The sequence below is a fragment of the Tympanuchus pallidicinctus genome, unplaced genomic scaffold (genome assembly GCF_026119805.1).
Source record: "Tympanuchus pallidicinctus isolate F22 unplaced genomic scaffold, pur_lepc_1.0 scaffold13, whole genome shotgun sequence".
Lineage (NCBI taxonomy): Eukaryota > Metazoa > Chordata > Aves > Galliformes > Phasianidae > Tympanuchus > Tympanuchus pallidicinctus.
In genome coordinates, this window is record NW_026294648.1 from 4,670,950 (window position 1) to 4,687,726 (window position 16,777).

Consider the following 16,777-nt stretch of genomic DNA (forward strand, 5'->3'; position numbering starts at 1 on the left):
GCACTAGGGGACAGCTCTAGCAAAATTACAAAGGGAGGATGGAAAGAAGCTGAAAACACTCCTGTAAAAGTACAAGGACACGAAGAGATTTCTGTACAGGGAGAGTATTGCTACTTGTACATGCCAGTGCTTTCACAAGGGGTCTGAAAATCATCTGGGCCTTCAGCAGCTGCATTCGCACTTAAATACTGTTTGATTGCCCCAGATCTGTCTTATGACTAGGAGCAAATTAGAAGAGAGCGCTTTCACTTTATATCATTCAGGCAGAAATTAGGAATTCAAGATAGTAATAAGGAGTCCTAACAAAAGTATACCTTTCTTAATGTGAGGTTATAGTAACATGTTATCATTTGATTTTTTATTACACCCAGAAAATCAGAAAAAATACAGAACAAGTACCGAACCTTTCTCAAGAGCCATTTATATCAATAGAAGTACGTAAGCCATTATCAGATACAGAAGCCTCACGGCAGTGCTCCACACAAATCCAAAAGCAGAACAACTGTAAGCAAGGCGTTAGTGAAACCAGTTACAGATGTTAACTGTAAGTTAACAAAAATATTTAAATATATATAAATATCCATAATAGGGAGACTATATTTTCAGATATAAAGGCCTATCAGAAGTACAAATACCTGAATGAAAGTAATTGACTTGGCTGTTTTCTTGTTTTCTTGACCATACAAGAGATCTTTAATAGTCCTGATATTCTTTGACCATTCTGTATCTGAGGGCTGCTGGAACGCGGGTCCAAAAAACTTGAAACTTTGCCCACAAGCCACACTGCAGTTTGAACTTCAATGACCACTTTGTCTTTTTTCTCTAGCTTTAAAGCCAGTTTTTATTAAGTATATTTTCAGCTTTTTCCAACAAGATACACTTTTAGATTCAAATCAATGCAGGTTGGAGAACCAAGTGAAGCAGCTACTTTTGTGGTCTCTCCAGTAAAATCACTATAGTGTTTTTGGAACAAATGACAGGTTTTTTGCACACTGCTCACCCATAGATAATAGTTCCACTTCTGCCCTGTTTCTTGCATGAACAGAGCCAATGCAAGGACTGCTGAGGTAGCCAAGCCTGACATGAGGTTTGCCATTTATTTAATCTTCAAAAGTTAGTTACCCAAGTAAAACATTAGACAACATTTTTCTTACACTGATAAATTATTGCAAGGCTATTTTATTCCTAAATATTGATTTTTAAAAGGGAATGCATGAGTTCCTTGATAAATGGACTAGAACATCAATCATGCAATTTACTCTGACATTGAGTGAAATACAAACATTTGAAGGATGAAAGAAGTGGGCACTTTTGAAGGTGGTAACTTGTTGAACAACACCAATAATAATCACAGTACACACATGAAGCATCGGGCAACATTCTTCAAATCAGTGCAGTTTTCATTGCAAGTCAAAAGTGATGGGCACCAGTCACCAAAGCAGTATGCAAGGTCTTAAACTGGCTTACCAAAAAAAAATAATAATAATTTTGGTAAAAAAAACATTTTCCACGTTTTATTCATTTTAAGAGACAGTATTAACTACATAATTATTGTTGTAATTCATTCCTTATGTTGCTATGGATAAAACAGTAACTTATCTGCAGTAATTATGCAATAGGCTGTAACTAACTGAAATATGAATACTGCCAGTTTGTCCCACTGCGTTTCAGTTCTGCTACATAATTGTTAATGTTCACAACAGTGCAGTAATTGAATTACAGAACATTAGCCACATGATTATAATAATCATAAACTGCTATCAAATGGAAGACTGAATAAGGCTTCAAACACTGAAGTTATGAAGTTCACACTGAACAATACTTATCTTCCTCTTTAGAAAGATTCGTTTAATTTCTGCCATAGTTGTAACTTCACAACAGGTGACATATTGAAGTTTCACAGGTAACTTCCACTACAGCTGTTTTACGTACACGTACTTGGTTTGATTTGAATGCACTCAAGACAGGTGGCTAAAATGGCCACATTTCCAACCTTCCAAAATGCTAAAATGCTTATCTGAATTAGGTTACCTTCTCAAGAAACACTGAGAAGAAACCAGAACAGCTCTGAAATCAGAGCAGCTTTGCATCCGAATCCACAAATTTAGAGGGATTCATCCGATCCAGCATGTGCTGACCACGTGCGTCAGCTGTCCGTATCAGGCAGACACACCATTTCCATCATGAAGAGAAGGCAGCATTACCAAAGAATTCATCACGATAAAAGGAAGGTGTTTGAGATTCTGCAAGAACATTCCTCTTTGAAATGTTTCTGGTGATCCGTTTTGATTAAAACTCAATCTTTCTGACCACGGAATTGAGGAGAAGACGAATCTTTCTCAAGACAGGACTCTCATGTCTCAACAGGAGAATTGCGTTGAGATTAATGGTTAAAAGCTCTTTGCCTACGCTAGATCAGGCACTAATGCCTAACTTCCTTTACTAAAATATATGAAAAGCTCAGCACAGTTTTGTCCTATGTCACAGGATCACCGTACAGAAGTATTCATTTTCTACAGTTTTCTTCATTTACTGAAATTCAAACAAAGTCAGCAAGGCCAAAGAGACCGTCAGCTCTGCTTCCAGAGCACTGGTTTCATCCCAAATGCTTGTTTTGGAAGTCACTGTTTCTAATTAGGAAGACTTTACCACTGAGATTAACATCTTAAATACAGAATTATTCTCATTAGCCATTTGTTGCATGGCATTTGTTGCATCTTTTTGGAAAGATTAACTAAATGTCATGCATAAGATCGTGACTGAGAACATAACTGAGATTGAGATTGTGTCTAAAAGACTTTCACAATTCTTCTTCCAGAATACTTGCACCATCAGAAATACCTGAAGTCTAGACTAGCACAGGGTAAGGCCATACGGTACCAACCAACAGTACCAAGACAGGAAGCCAATAGGGGATTTTTGCACCTGGCACCTCCAAGTTTTCTTCCATCACTGGACAGCTTCCATGAGCCCTTTTAATGTGTGAAACTGTAGATCATTTGTGGTGAATAAAGCCCTTACAGATTACTCATTGTTAATTAAATAACCTGATTCTGTCCACTGAATCTAATGCATTAAAGTATTTAATGTTTGTTTGGTAAACTGCTTTGCTAAATGCTCCTTTGACTTTTATTGGTAATAAACATTAAGCATTTATGGCCTGTGAAAGCAGTTTCACATCTAGCTTATGCTGTTACTATTTACAGTTTGTTAATGAAACACTATTAACTTGCTCCAAACTGCAAGTTGTTTTTGTTCTACTCCTTAATTTTTATTATATAGTATATAGAAAAAGTCAATGAAATCAAATCAGCTATAAGTAGCAAACAGTACTTGTTACAAAAAGTTACGCTGTCAAATCAAAATGTTTTCAACTCTTAATGCTCCAAGCAGTACTTTCTGCTTTTATTCCTGCTTGTTACAAGCACACATTGCAGTCTTTGCACTTGCCCACTCACAACCTGTGCTCCCTATGAAGAGAGGACACTGCTCCCACGAGAGCCTCGGAAAATGGCACTTGAGGCGTGGATATGGAAAGCTTTAGCTCAGTCTGAATTAAAGCCTTTCCCATGGTACGTTAGTAGCTAAAACACACATGCTTGAAAAACAAGAAACTGTTTTCTCACCAAAAAAGTACACATTACTCCTCCTTCTTTAAACTGACGCAATAAAACTCAAAAGCGCTCTTGAAATGTAAGAACTGTGCATGCAAGTGATCTGTGTTGCTATGGAAGAATTTCACCTGCCAGGCCACTCCTGAGACAGGATCTCCTGTCTGTCCCACACAGCCAACAGCTGAGCCCAAGCCCCTCCAGGGGACTGTGTTCTGTGTCTAGGGAAAGCAAACAGACACTCTGCTTCGTAGTTGTTTGAAAGCACATTTCCTCAACTGTTAGCCATGCATTGCAGCCACAGTTGCTGAGTATAACTCACGATCACCCTGTTTCCCTGTCTATATTCATGGCCAGTATTTGTGGGAGGAGCACGCTGCCAAGACTTCTGAGTACCACTGGAACAGGCTGCCCAGGGAGGTGGTGGAGTCTCCTTCTCTGGAGATGTTCAAGACCTGCCTGGATGCCGACCTATGCGACCTGCTGTAGGGAACCTGCTTTGGCAGGGGTTGGACTCCATGATCTCTGGAGGTCCCTTCCAACCCCTACAATTCTGTGATTCTGTGATTCTGTATTTAGCAAGCAATGTGGATTTCTAAAGTAAAAGAACAGGCTGGTTTGGTGTTCTAATGCATTCAGTTCTTGTAACATAACCATTATTGTGACAACGCTGATCTATCTAAAGTAAACACTAATAGGGCAATTCATTATTCACTTTAAGAGATACCCAATTTGTGATAAAATTCATGAAATAAATGGGATGGCAACAGATCCAGCTGTTGTGCACTTAAGAACGACAGCACATCCATCAAGCCATGAATGATACACAGTTCCAGAACAGGTGATCTCTAGGACAGGCCCCAGGCAGATGCAGGTCAGAGCAATGCCTGGCAAACAGGGGCTGCATGCAAGGCCAGACACAGGCACTTGGTCACCATTTGGCTGGGCCTCTGCACATACCAGAGATGGAAACCTGCAGCGCTTGGCCTGTGCTTCCTCAGGGTTCTGCTCCCACACGCAGCGACCTGCAGCAGAACGAGCTATGGAGAAAGGAGCTGGTGAACAGAAGAGCTGATGAGGAGCTACACCTGTGTCCAAATTAATCCCAGCACTGAAGGGGCAATGGGACAGAACCACTTGGGAGGCACAGTCCTACACTCACAGGGAGCAGCCTCCCTGTGCTGCCCTTTGGATGCCTTCCCTGATGTTTTGAAGCCTCCACATTACAGCTGACTGCTGCTCAAGGCTGAGCTGCAGGATATTCCCTGTGGCTGCAGTTCGAGCTCTTTATTTCTCTTTAAGTTCCTTTAGTTTAACATTGATTATGGTGGAATGCCCTTAGATAACAGTGTTAAAGTGTGACTAACTTACTGCTGGGCTACATTTTATCTTTGGAAAAATCATGTGTATGTGAAGAGTTTAATCATAATTTATTCCACTATAACGAATAAGTGTGAAGTGCAACATTAAGAAATTTTAATACTCAAGTCATACAGCCATAGAGGGGGGAAAAAATCCTGCATTCTCCTACCCCACCACCCAAAGTCAAGCAGAAGTTAGCTTCTTTGAGCCATCTCTTAGCTTATCTATTCTTAACCTTGCTTCATAAGTGACAGCAAAATTAAATGGAAGCAATCATGAATCATAGGAGGATCAGAGCCGGGTTACTAATTGGCCTATTTTCTGTACTCTCAGAATCCTCTTGAGCAATTTTCTCCAATTATAACTGCAAATCAGCATGTTATTTCCCCCTCACGAGCTACCCATTGCTTAAGGACTAACTAGGTGTCCCAGGATATTTCCTGATCTACTGCTGGAGACCAATTCCTACTATTAAATAATTACAGGAAGTTCAGAGTCCCATGTTGGAGGAAAAAATAATTCTATTTTACCTACTAAGACAAGGTAATTGAAAGCCTTAATTATAGAGAATAAGCCTTATTTCTACTAGTAGGCTTTTCTAATACTTGGGGATCTTCTTAGATCAAAGCTGAGGACAGACTTAACAGAATATACTCAGCACTTCCTCTTCAGATATTGATTTCCCTTCAACACAAAGGCTATAATACAAAAACTTCGTCAACTAGAGAGTCCACTTGAAAAAAGCATGACAGTTATTCATTGCTATTGTTCAGGGGCATCAAATATACGATTAAACTTGCACGCAATTAGAGCAATCAAAGTATAGCCGTTTGCTTCTTTGCTGCATCTATAGCTGCATGCTAATCACACAATTTACATTTCACCTGTTACTAGTATTCAAGATGCACTGTGATGTCTATTATTTAGCTAACATCAAATTTCCCTCATAATATGAAATACATCTTGAGAAGATGGAACATCTTTTCTAAAGGACAAATAACAGCTCAAAGAGACTCCTCTGGTAAAAGCAAGATGACAGAACAATTGACACTTCTAAATGATATTATAAGTCTCCTTTCGCACAGACAACAGAAACACTTAAAACTGATCTGGAATAAAAGAGAGAGAAGAAATCACTGCTTACACATTTCAGAGCAGCAGTACTGAGTTGGAAAACAAAGTGCCTGGGATTTTCAGACAACAAGATGACAAAGTCTCCATAAACAAGTGGAACTTTGAGGAACACCATTACACACAACCTTCAGTTTGTTGGTTGGTATTTATGTCTTTCCCAGGCCTTGCTGCCTGTCTGGCCTGGGACTGAGCTGAGCTTGCTCTCAGAACAACGTCATCCAGCTCATTAGTATCTACAGGCTCATTTTCCCTGGTGACATCTGTCAGGAGTATTCACTCATCTTTCACAAATACTTGATATTAGAGAAGAATTCTTTTCCTGGAGAAAGCACTGGAGCTATTTCTTCACTGCTTGAGCTAAGAAAATGTTTGTGGAGTCAGCATCACACGTACAGGTTCAAAAACCATCCTATATCACCAAAAAAAAAAAAAGTTTGATATTGGAAAAACTTTTATCTCAGGTAGGTAAAACTGGAAAAAAAAAAAAAAAATCAGAAAATTTTTGAAACAGCTAGCAATCTGTTCTGCTTCAGTCACTTAAACTGTTCCAAACACTGCTATCAGCGTAGAGTCTATTTTAAAGGTAGGCAGCCTGCCGTAGACTAAAATGAAATACATTTATTGGAGCATCATAAGGGATGCTAGAGATTTTTTAAGGCTTAGTGTCAGTGACAGCAGTTCCTCAAACCTTCCACAGCATCTGGGGCTGTCACGCAGCAACTTGGGCTGTCTATGCAGCAGACACTGGTGTTGCTGCCCAGAGGTTGCCAACCAGCCAGCACACCTCCTCCTGCAGATTGTCTCAAGTTTTCCTGCAAATAACTCATTACTACTCCTAATGATTATCTGATATTCTGTTTTGAATAAAGAAATCAAACTAGTGACATTTAAAGAAATGTTTTATGTGTTGTACAGAGATTCTCCTCTGCAGAATATTTGAAGTTGTGCTTCAAAAATTTCCAGTAGTTTCTGGAAGTCTCAAAAATATTGACCACGTTTCTCAGTACTGCAATGCTGCTCTTTAACAGATCCTGTGGGGTCTGAAGCACAGTACCATTAAAGGTGTTGAAACCGTCTGAACTGGGTATGCCATTCATGTCTAAATAACCTACTTCAAGTTGCCTAGTATTCAGTATCATCTTTTTACTGTAAAAGCTGTGGGATACTCGTAAGCTATATTCAAGATAAGTGGGCAGGGTGAAAAGCGTTCTCACCTTTATCTCTTCAACATAAAAATGTTCATCTGAGGTCAGAAGGGTAAGCAATACTTCTGCCTTTGTCTTCAAGTGATGTGAGATATGCTTAAGCAAGTATATGATCTGCCTGTCCTTTTCTGGCCTTCAGTTTTATTGTGCTTTGGAGCTGAGCCATTGCTGCTCCAAAGCAGCAGCATGCATTCAGCTGTGAGTCACAGCACCCCCTCTTCTCTTTCGCCTGCAGAGAATTTCAGATAAGTGTTAGAAAAAGCAAGCATTACACTGTTGACTACAGCAATGTTTTGTGGGAAGAAAAGAGCACCATTTGGCTTAAAGCAAGAAAATGAGAAGTATCAACACTGCCCCAAGCAGAGCCTAAGATTTACGGTTCTGTAGCCAAGACAAGTTGACAGAAGGTTAAGTGGTGGCATTTATGAAGCACCATCAGGTCAGGAGGTGCACCAGCACTGGACATGAGAAGCCTAAAACACACGCAAGATGTATGTACAGAAAGGCAGTCGGTGTGCTGGGGCTTTCAGATTTCTCCTTGTTTGGAATTAATCCTAAAAAAGGAAGGATATTCAGGGCAACGGTACTCTGCTTCTTGCTACATACTTTGCCAAAAACTAAGGCTGTTCAAATGGTGGCATCTTCCCTATATATTGCATCAGTATCTACTGGTCTAGATGACCTGCACCTACCTTCACACTGGGTTACTGAGGAGATTTGGGAAGCCTTACAGAAGGAAGAGTGTTTAGACAGGACATAACTGTCTCTCTAATTGAGGAAAAAATACAGCAGAAAGCAACATTTGTTGCAAGAGACAGATGCACATTGAATTTGATAATCCACAGTTTACATCTAAATCAGGATACATGCTGCTGGGATGTTGATCTATACTGCAGAAAGAAAAAAAAACAGCTTACAGTATTTAAGCTCTCTCAGATCGGGCTACTGTATCATATATTCATTTTGATTACTTATCTCTCCATTTATTGTACTTGCAAATTGCCACAGCTATTTGTTGTAAGCATAGATACTCCAGTCCCATACATTAGCTGTCTGTTGCTACCAAAGTAGAACAGGTCCCAGCTCTCAACCCCACAGCTGATTAGGAGGCCATCCTCGCAGCCTGTTACTGCCACACATCCTCATGGCCTGCATGTCAACAGCCCTAAGCCTCCTTGGGCAACTTTGTGAGTGTCTCTGCAGCTGTTCTCCCCCAGCTCTGAGTTGATCAGTGCTGTGGGGTTGCACCCTTATCACAGAGGCCACTGCCTCTACCTGGGCATGGACAACATTCACTTCCTCCACAGAGCTCCTTTATGGATGGTGTCAAGTCAAAAAATATACTGCTCATGTGCATGATGACAGCTACATGCAGTAGTGATCCAATTAAAAAAATCCATAGATTGCATCACCTTGCATTAAACTTTTGACTTGAGGTGAGCATGGAGTAGACTCGACATTCTCACCTATTCAGGTCAGACATTTAACACTGCATTCCAGGTCTATCTCTCCCCAAGGAAAGGCTGTTCTTCCTTAATGAATGCCTACACTCACTTTATATTTTCCCAAAGCAGTTTAGTTAGAGCTTGGCTGATATCCAACTCAATCTGCACAGAAACATGAGATGACTGTGAATACACTAATCAAAAATATAGAGTAAGGAAAGGTGCAGAGCATTACCCCCCAGAAGAAGAGTTTGATTCAATTTCTTCCCCTTCCCTAGTTTTATACCTATGTGGTACCAGTGATATTACTTCTATTCGCCTATGCTATGGAAAAGAAATAATTAGATTGAGTGCATTCAAAACATGAAACCAAAATACATAAAGCCTACTAAGTGAGATTATGTTCTTACACAGATAGACCCTTTGAGTTTAAGAGTAAATACAGGAGAGAAGCTCCAAAATTAAGACCTGAATTTGAGACCAGGCATGTCAGATTAAAGAAAACAGGACAAAAATACAACCCCTCACAGCAAGACAAGCAAGTGATTTATTTTTCCTTTGAAATGCAATAAAGTGATCTTTTCTGTTGGTATTTCTGTGAGGGTCTAAGGATTATGTTCAGATAGTTAAAGATGACTACAGAGGGAACTAAATACCTAAAAATGATCCGTGGTAAGTTTATAAGTCAATATAACTCAGTTGCATTCCAGTATGTAGACTGCATAAACCTAATAGGAGGATGCTTTGGATTTGCTTTGTAAATTTGCTTTTTTTTCCCCCAACACAGGCAGATATATTTATTACACAAGTGAGTGGAATACCCAACAGAATAGAAATAGAAGCAGAACTTCAATACTGCAAGAGTCGGGTGGCAGATGGGCTCATTAAACTACTTTATAAGGTCAACTTCTGCAACTTTCAGTTCAAGAAAGTGCTCTATGTACATCTGCTGGAGCTTCCTGCCAGGCTGAAGCTCTGCTGTACCTAAATGAGTTACCTCACAACATACACAGCTGTGTTTAAAACAGAAGAAAGAATTTCATATTAGACACTTCTCAGAAGCAAATCCCTAGCTCCTCTAGGTGACTTCTCTTCAAAGGACTGATAAAGACCGTAAATTGGAGCCCATCTCCTGTTAATCTCCTTGCAAGACTGCATGGAGCCTCACTTCATCTTCAAAACTCTAATGAGTTTTTTGATTTTATTAGATGTTCTCATTGATTTCATTTAGTGATTTATACATTGGTTATCCTCTTAGCAATTAGGTATTTTTCCTTCTGAAGGTAAGACAAATTACAAAGACAGCCCACAACAGGTCGCAGAAAACAACCACAGCCATCTCCAAGGAGACATTAAGTGCCCAGTTGTGGGAATAAAGTAACCAAAGAAAAATAATACAACAAAACTGAAACCAATTAGGGTGCTTCACATTATGGATTGAAACCCAAGCACCTAGGAGATTAAAAGTGAACTTCAAAACCAGCTAAACTGGTGAGTCATTCTAATAAGACGGGCAAGCTGTGAGCAGTGGATTGCTGAAAAGTTAAGTCCCTACAGTTCTCAGGCTGTGCAGTTCCAGCTGAGAACTGGGGACAGATGCAACAGGCACAAGGGGCTCAGCCTACAGCATCCACTGCTACACTGCTTTTAAGTCCTGACCCCTATGAAGCAAGACAGAATCAGCAAAAGATCATTATTTCCCCAGGAGAAGACCAAGCGCTCTAGAAGTAGTGAAATGATTTTTTGTATCAGAATAAATGCTGTGTTTCAGGATACAAGAGAAGGAAGAGAACATTTCTCTCTGCAAATTGGCGGGAGCAATTCAAAAGCAGAAAAAACAGATTTATCTCAGATCTGTAGTTCAACATGAGCTCTACTGCACATGGCATTACAGGAATTAACATTCCACTAACAAGTGGAGAAATAATTCTTTGGGAATCTTCAACTGCTTCACTGTTGCCAGTCAAGAGGCCTTTTTCAGCTCCATCTGGACATACTCTAGCTTGCTTCCAGAAAAGCCTTCTCTGTTCCTTAAGCAGTAGTTTTTACATGCAATCATTCCAACATCAGAAGGAAAAGTGTAAGAATAAGTAGTATTTTATGTATTGTAGTAGGCAATCTGGAGGATTCTCTTAAGATAAACAAACCAGACAGTAAAAATTCAAATGCAGAATCTGTTCAACATGCTGAGAATTAATGAGCTGGAGGCAATCACAGAATCATAAAATAATTAAGTTTGGAAAAGAGCTAAGATCATCTAGTCCAATCATCCATCAACGCTGCCCACTAAACCACGATCCTTGGTGCCACATCTCCATGTTTCTTGAACACCTCCAGGAATGGTGACCACACCACATCCTGGGCAGCAAGTGCCAGTGCAACACCACTCTGGAATGTTTCCTAATACCTGAACCTTCCTAGTGTAACTTGAGGCCGTTCCCTCAACCCATCACTGTCACCTGGAAGAAGATGCTGGCCCCTGTCTCACCACAACCTCCTTCCAGTTGGTTGATGAAAGCAATAGCATCCACAGTACCTGAGAGGTATAGGCCTCGGGAGGAATAATATGCCAATGTTTCCCCCAGAACATGCCCAGGCTGTACCCTCTCCCAGCAGGAGAGCTGTCTGGGGAAGGTTTGAAGCCACAGCCTGTTCAACATACTGCTGTCAGACTTGTTCCCCAGCCCTGCACATGCTCACCCAAACTATCCTCAGTCCCTCAGACTCTGCTGCATGGGGCAATGGACTTCGATTACATCCTGCCATCCTCTCTATTATTGCCACATGGAAAAGCATTGAAAAGAACTCACCACTGAAAAGATGAGAAGGGAGAGAACAAGCTCACAAGCACACCTCCTCCTCTGTGCATTGTTCCCATTAACATCAGCAGCTATTCTGCTAAGTTGTAACCCGAGGGGATAATTAAACTCTTGCTGTTTCCAGGCTCCCACATCACCCGCTGCTCCCTGCCCACAGCCACTCAGCGCAGCCACACGGGAGGGACCTCAAACATTCTCCAGAGTCAGCAGCACTGCCCACCTTCTGTTAGTTTTCAAACATCAAAGCTGCCCTTATTTCAACATTTACTCAAGAACCATTGAGGTTACGGTGAAACTGGGACAATCGTGATAGTAAGTTTGAACACGGGAGATAAATGATTAAAAGTTCTCAAGGTAAGAGTACTGTCTTTTCTGGAGGTGCTGCCTACTTATATTGATGAATTTCCTTCTCCATGGTGTACAGCATCACTTCAGGCTGCAGTGCAGCAAAGAGAAATTATCTGGAAGCTGCTCCGCTGGCACTGCAGCACAGCTTAGGTGGGAAGTCACGTAAAGCCACATCACTCAAAGCACTGACTGCCACACTGGCAGTAGTTTTAATTTATTGAAGTGAAGGAGACAACCAATTTAAGTCTTGCTGCAAGAATTATCAGAGCTGTTCAAAAGAAAATGCAGTGTGGGGGATAAATGATTAGGTCCCACTAAAGTTTTTCTCATTCATAAGCAGATTTGCACTCCCAAAAACTGCCTGGGGGTTCAGAGACGTTTAAAGCTGCTGGAGAGTCCCAGTACAAAGGCAGCAGACATACAGCTTCCCCTCTCTGCACCAGGAGGCCGTGCACATCCTATTGCACTGCTTCACACTGAGGGGGCCGACCCCACACACACTACATAAATCAGTAAGGGGTAACACTGGTGTTGTGTGGCCAGGTGAGCCAGACTGAGGGTCAGCCTCAGCACCAGACCCATTACTGATGGGGGACAATGTGCTTTCTTCTGAATTCTTTTGCTTATTAAATGTAATTAAATATAAAAGCTTTTTAAATTATCCAGTCTTTAATCCAATGCAGGTTAACAGGGTCATACCAGAGCAGCATATGCATATTGACTAGACTTAAAAAGTAGCAACAGTAGAAGGAAAAAAAAAAAAAGCCTGCTTTCTCCACTACTTATCATAGGGCAATCACAGGTCAAACGTACCCAACAAAACACAAACAACCCTCTGCTGCACAGCATAATGAAACACAGCTAGGAACCAGCCATCGATGAAGCAATCAATAACTCACACATCTGAAGAAAGCAAGTAGGCTGTAACATCGTCCATACACCTGACATTCGCCAGCAATAACATTAATCCCTAGATGAAGCCTGCTATACCTTTAGATACTTTATCCCCCAAAGAAGTATCCATAGAATTAATTATAATGTTGATTCTGAATAGTGCCTCAGATTGGAAATTAGTCTAGTGTTTAAATTAAGCAGTAGATTGAAATGGCTAATTGTTATCAGCTCATGATTAAACAAAAGAGCCACAGGACTGACTATAAAAAAGTTTGTGCTGCTTATCACTTCAGTGTGACTGATGTTCAGAGTTGCTGAATACGTGCTAATTGCTGCAGCATCGTTAGGTTCAGCCGAGGGTTCAAGGTTCAGAGGTTTAAAAATAACATCCCTCATTCCTTCCATCGGTGATTTGGGGCTATTTGCAGGTAGCATGCTTTGTGAGGACACAAGCACTCAGTTACTCAAAAATCAGCCATGATCCCACTCCCAGTCCAGCCCCCAAGAGCAGTCCCTTCTTCATCTCCAACACTGCACAGCACAAGTAAGGAGAAAAGTGAGCAAAAAGGGGCTGGGAAGACATGAAACCCCAGCTGGACTCAAGCAGAGAGAACAAAGCTCTTCCCAAGAGCTGTTTTTTTGACCAAACCCTTCATCTGCTTTTCATGTAACAAAAGCCATGATTCAGACCCTGTTGATTTGGAGATGTCAGAGTAAAAGTCTGGACAAGGAAAGGACAGAAAAAGCAATAGCTTCATGCCATATACTTTCCTCTGCAATGAAACCCCAGGCACACAACTCAAGAGAAACTGCTCAAAATTCCACTGACCATTGAACACTCCTCTCCTTGCAGGAGGCTGCAACAATAGGAGAAGCAGAAGCAGCAGCAGAAGCAGAGAAATCACATCAGGGCAGAGAATGGGAGTGCGAAGCAGGTACCAGAAATAGCCAGGAAATGCAGATTTCTATAGAAGGATGAATTTGAGGGTTTTGCTGGGGCAGGTGAGAAGAAGGGGAGAAAAACACTAAGGAGTCCCATCTCTCTGCCCTCCTCCAACCCTGCACAGCCACTGCCTCTGTGAATAGGGTGGGATTTCTGGCTATTTTTTATTAATCACTATACATAGAGCTCCATAAATGAAATCGCTAATGACATCGAGAGGTAAAGCAGAGACCTGAAGTTGAGAGAGTGTCAGAAATCAGCTTTGTGACCTCAGCTCACACCTCTAGGGACATTTAACAACCATATTAGAAACACAGAATAGCCTGGGTTGAGAAAGGACCATAATGATCATCTAGTTTCAGCCTCCTGCAACGTACAGGGTCACCAACCACCAGACCAGACCGCCCAGAGCCACATCCAGCCTGGCCCTGAATGCCTCCAGGGATGGGGCATCCACATGCACTTAGTATATCATTTACTGTTCCAGAATTTCCCATGTGAGATCATGAAGTAATGTAGGATCAGCAGAAGTTACTCACCAAACCAGCAAGTATTACAGGGATATTTTCTGCAGCCACGAGATCCAGACCTGTTCCTGAAAACACAAAGGCACACTTGACGAAGGTGACACTTAGCTGCCAGACTCCAACCTCCCCTCCAAATTAAACAGGAAACCACCATTTCAAGGAGAAGTACCTAACACACACCAAGTTGTAGTTTCTCCTGAATTCATTCCCATAATGGCTAAAATACGTTCATTTAAATACTCCTAAAATGGGAATCTGCAAGCGCAGCAAGCATCCAGCCAAGAGACATAAAGCAGAAAGGCCATGCTCACAGATACAGGAGGACACAGCTGCAGCACTGCAGCAGTTGTTCTGCAGATCCAGCAGCCCCTCACATCCCATTTACTGGTTGGCCACAACAGTGCCCTCAGACCTCTGTTCCCTCCCAGAGCACACACAGACTCCCAGTGACCACCAGAAAACAGTCAGCTGGAGAAGTGCTTGTTAAGTTCACTGGTTTCCACAGCAAAAGCCCACAAACAGGACCCACACATGCCTGATCATGGCCATAGTCCTTTCCTACTTGCTGAGCAGTAAGTGTTTGGAGAAACAATTACACAGAACTACAGGCCAGAGTATTTTGTTACATTTGCTAACAGGAATATATTTGTGCAAATGTTCACCTGTTCAGGGTAAAGAAGGGTCTCCAAGCTGTTTTCATATTTGGCTTAAACATTATTCCACCAAGATCCTTGTAACAGGCTCCTAAAACAAAAGGCAATTGCCAAGTTGAGCCTATCTGCAGTTCATTGCTTTCTCCAAGTTTTAGGCACCCCCACTTCCCTACTCAGTTTGGCTCAGCTTCCCAATAATTTGCCTTAAGATTCTTAATACCTGTTCAATTATCTAATTCCTGGAGCAACTCACATCAATACTGGATGCCCTCCAAGCGCAGCAAGCAACAAGGCAATTCCCTGGGCTGCAAATGACAAAGGATGCTGCTCACTCAGGCACTGTGCATCTCTGTGCCACCTTCCCCAGATCAGTGCTGAATGAATTTGCCCACAATGACAGGATTTTGCTGGGCAAGATCTGCTGACTTGTGACAAGAACATGAAGAAGGTGGCCGGCCCTGTTTTGGCCTGACCCCAGCCTACACATGCCAGCAGCTTGAATTAACACACCTAGAATGGCCCCTGCTCACCTCTGCCAGACTCCCAGGGCAGAGCACCCCAACCAAGTAGAAGATGAGAGACAGACATTTTACTTTTTAAATTATAGTAAGGTCTTACTTTTATAATAGGTAACAGAGTATAGCATCTTCTATTATTCTAGCAAGCCATTTGATGCATTATTAATTATATGAGGAATCTAGGATACAATGCATAATGAAGTAAAAGCAATTAAGTACAAGTCTTTATACACGTTTAGATAGTCGCTCTGTATTTTCAGGATAGAAAGAAGAGCAAAATGACATGCTGCAGAGCTACAGGGATATGGAGCTGCTCAGAATGCATACAGAATGCCAGAGAGAAGTTCAACTGAAGCTTATAAGTATGTAGCTTCCATAAAACACAGAAGAAAATTCTTAACATTCCCAGTATTTTGGGTTTGTTTAATCATGAAATAAATAAGTGCAATATTAAACACAGAGAATTAAGAACCAAAGAGGCAAAGGAGAGGTCACTAAGGGGACAAGCCATCCTACCCAGAGTAACATAGCACCTCCACTTCCCTCTACCATAAACTCATTATCTGCTTTCATCCTGATTTATAACCACAAAGATAACTTCAACCATCGTTTGTAAATCAAGGGCTTCTTTCTAGTACTGAGAGTAAATATTCTTTAAGTGAAATTATAGTAGATACACACCTCTGAATAAAGTCAAATCAGTTACGAGAACCTCCTGCAGTGCACCACCCCCTCCATAACATGGGCAAACTCTTACAGTTCAGGGACGCAGCTAGAGTAACTATCACCTACCTTGCTCAGAGAGCTCAGTTTCAAAACCCAACAGCATGCTGCCCATCTCTCTGTACTCAACTACATCAAGTGCTGCCTCAATAGAAATGCTATCAAGTACTGATCTAAAGCACAGCAGGAAAACAGGGACAAAACCTCACATGCAATCAGCACCTTCTAGCTTTACTCCAGCTATCACTTAACCCTCATTCAGTCATCATACTAGCAGCCAGTGCACCCCAAAGAACCTAACCACGAGAGATACAGCACACAGCCAACAAGGTGACACCACAAGCTTTCTCATCCCGCTCCCAACCCAGGCCTCAAACAACACCTCATTTCAGAGGGCCCAACTACCTCTGAGAAGCACTTTCATGGGCTGTTTCCTCACTCCTCAGGCGAGTTGTTAGTGATCATGCCATACACATGGGCTCCATTCCACCTGAGCATGCACCTGCTTGCAGACACCCACCCTACTTTGGGCTGATTACCACCAGCCAAGTTCAATAAACTCACACAGAAGGGGAAAAGTAAGTCTGGTTTTTCC

General features: G+C 41.6%; 1 long non-coding RNA gene across 1 annotated transcript; it reads right to left on the reverse strand.

Annotated features, from left to right (window-relative positions):
- Positions 1-4,220: 4,220 nt before the first annotated feature.
- Positions 4,221-16,556, reverse strand: LOC128076219 (uncharacterized). Its single transcript, XR_008204281.1, has 4 exons — positions 16,252-16,556; positions 14,301-14,356; positions 7,322-7,541; positions 4,221-6,516 (listed from the first exon to the last, which is right to left on the reverse strand). It is a non-coding gene; the product is annotated as an uncharacterized LOC128076219 (long non-coding RNA).
- Positions 16,557-16,777: the final 221 nt, after the last annotated feature.